The 3,081-nt window shown below is 38.7% G+C and overlaps 1 non-coding gene across 1 annotated transcript; it reads right to left on the bottom strand.

Annotated features, from left to right (window-relative positions):
* Positions 1-1,404: 1,404 nt before the first annotated feature.
* trnas-uga (transfer RNA serine (anticodon UGA)) lies at positions 1,405-1,486 on the bottom strand. Its single transcript has one exon. It is a non-coding gene; the product is annotated as a tRNA-Ser (tRNA).
* Positions 1,487-3,081: the final 1,595 nt, after the last annotated feature.

The raw sequence follows: 3,081 nt of genomic DNA, 5'->3' as shown, positions 1-3,081 counted from the left end.
CCAAGTACTGAGTTGTTAAGATAATTTTTGCAGCAAAGGTAGACATGAAGGTCAAATTAAGATAACGGTTCAAGAACATTTAGTCTGGAAGTGGTATGTGACTTTAGTTCCAAATATATGTTTTCGTTGTTCCAGTACATCTTTTTGATTCCCAGAAAACATTGATTGTTTTCTGTATTCATTTTGTTTCGCGATATTTGTCTTCTGGTCGATCAGGGACAACTTGAATTTGCGTCTGCATTGAATAAGATTTCGCTCTTTCTTTCGAGAAGCAAACCTGTGCATTATGTACCACTTATTATGCTGATGGCTTAGAAGTTCAAAATGAATTTCGGTTTATGGATCGTGAGCAAGAATGAAGTGATCCACATCCGAACAGATGTCACCACGCCCTATTCCTATATCTGGCCTGAACGGTCCATTGGCAGAGTCTGCAGAAAGGAAATGTCTAAGTGAATTAGTCCTTTGTTCAGTTTTTTTTTATACCAATGGTAGTGCTGTTTTGGTGCAGAAATGTGTCAACATCTCTGACGTTAGAGTCAAAATTTAAGTCACATCTACTCTTTGGAGTGTCTTCTCATATCGGAACATGCTGACATGAAAACATCTAGCTCTGATAGCAAAGGTTTTTACATTAAACTGGGAGTATGTTTAACTAAGCAATTCAGACAGCCAAAATGAATAATTGGCATTTGGTTCTTCAAGCTGAGCTCTGCACACCAACTGATCCCCATCGATTATTTTGGTCAATTTTAGCCTCAACAACAACCTACTGTTCTGAACAATGCTATACCACAAGCAGAGGGCTAAGTCTGATTTTCATCGTTAATTTTCAAATTCAGTTCTTATTGCACAGTTTCTTACGAATGTGGACAGCAGAAGACCGTTAACATTCCATTTCTAATATTTCCAGAAAATTCCACTCCGCTGATATCGCCTTGCCCAATCACACCTGAAGCCGAGAACCTGGATCAGTCGAGTTCCTTTCGACACATGGGGTTGCTTTTTCTAATTCATTGACTGCTGATATAATAGATTATTGGCCTTGGAAGTCAGTTGTAAATTAGGTTGAACTTTCTCAGCTTGACTTTCAACTGATCCTAAAAAAAAACTCATCACCTGCAGGTAAATGTATTGCTTCGCTTCTTCTATTGCTTAATTCCACCACCACACCCCCTCCCTGTGAACATCCAAATTTCACGAGAGTTCGACAAATGTCTTGAAACTGATTCGTGTTGGAAGTTGGTGGCTTTTTGTGTCTCGACATATAATTTATTCAATTAGACGTCTTGAAATTACTTCGGAATCTTCACAGATGAAAATTTACTTTCGATTGAATGCAAAGCTCAAGCTCCACGAAATCCAAATTCTGCAACGGAATGAGTGACATATTGAAATGTTGAACGCTGTGAGCAGGACTCGAACCTGCGCAGGGAAACCCCACTGGATTTCAAATCCAACGCCTTAACCTCTCGGCCATCACAGCTATAGCACAAGTGGCAATTTTCATAGTAAAAGAACTGAATTAATGAAATACGTAATTTGTTTGAAGAACAAATTGTCAATACCCAAAGATTTCGCCAAATCCTTTGCAGAGATCCAGACGATCGTTACCTTCGCAGATTGACAGGCTTTCACCGCAAACTAGATCCTGACACAGCTGAAGTTGCGGGAATAATTCTTCATTGAATTATAGAGTCACGGATGTACACCACACGAAGAGAGGATCATTGTCTCACTGCCTCCGATCGATTTTGACTCAATTGTTCATCATCTGGTGCCAAAGTAGATATTCTGTTATATTTTAATATTCATCGAAATATGGTATTAGAAATATTGATGCTAAGTCCATAAACACTAGCTAAATTCATTTTAAAAAATCGGAATTAGAAAGAATGCAGAACCAATTTACAGGAATGGATCCAACAACTAATCCGTAAGTTCTGACATCAGGTAATGAACTTGTGAGCACAACAGAGGAAGATTGACCGAAGATTTGGAACTTGAACTCGTCTTGACGGAATTATTTGCAAAGTTTTTGCGATTGTTCTAGAGTCATCAAGTCCTTGAACAATACAACATGGACAGTGGCCCTTCTTTCCAACTTGACCATGGTGGAAAGTTATCCGAAATTAATAGGTCCCATTTGCCAACATTTGGCCCACATCCCTATAAACCTTGTTACTAATATATACATCCAGATGCCATTAAATGTTACAGTTGTACCAGTCTCCAACAATTTCTCTGGCAGCTCATTCTGGACACGACTGAAAAAGTTGCCCCTGACCTCCCTTTTAAATCCTTACCCACTAATTTTAAAACGATGTTTTCTAAATTTTGACTTCCTCACCAGCAGGAAAACACCTTGACGAGTCAACATATCCATGTCCTTCATGATTTAAAAATAGCAAGGATTTGACTTTATCATACTTGTCAGGAGGGAAATGTGTGGAGATTATTTATCGAAGGTTTGAAGTAGAAAGTCTGATGTACAGATTTTTAGATTGCATCTTGGAGAAGTTTTTACTAAGCAATTGAAGTCTAGTAGCAGTTGTAGAAGTCTGATGTGAAAGCTGCAGGAGGATTTCAGGGCACGAGAACGAAACATTATTTCCAAAGTATTGTGGCTCAGTTTGACCGCACTTGGACTAAAGTATGAGGAATTATAATCCTCAATTTAGGAAAGATACTAATGCCATATGAGGAATACCACAAATGGTGATTAGTCTTGATGTCATGGATGAACGTTAGTCCTGTGAATTGAAATTGGGCAAATCCGGTCGTTTTTTTTTAACAGTTTCAAAACAAGAGAGGCAATCTCATTGAGAGTGGCAAGATATTTGAAGAGATAAACAGGGTGGTGCAATTAAATTTTGTTCCCTCATTGGTGAATCTAGAAGCAGGAGAGGACAATTTTAAAATGAAGCATTGTGATTTATGACCAGGATGAGAACTATTGCTTTTTGTCTGAGCCTTGAGAAGTCTCGCTATTCAGCACTACAGTGAGCCTTGGATATTTGGTCTTTAAATGCATCACTCTCACCCTGACCCGCTGACACTTACTGCATCACTGTAGACCTG

The sequence above is a fragment of the Chiloscyllium punctatum genome, chromosome 18 (assembly GCF_047496795.1).
Source record: "Chiloscyllium punctatum isolate Juve2018m chromosome 18, sChiPun1.3, whole genome shotgun sequence".
In the NCBI taxonomy this organism is placed as follows: domain Eukaryota; kingdom Metazoa; phylum Chordata; class Chondrichthyes; order Orectolobiformes; family Hemiscylliidae; genus Chiloscyllium; species Chiloscyllium punctatum.
The sequence above is the reverse complement of the archived record's forward strand: the minus strand, read 5'-3'. Positions and strand labels throughout refer to the sequence as shown.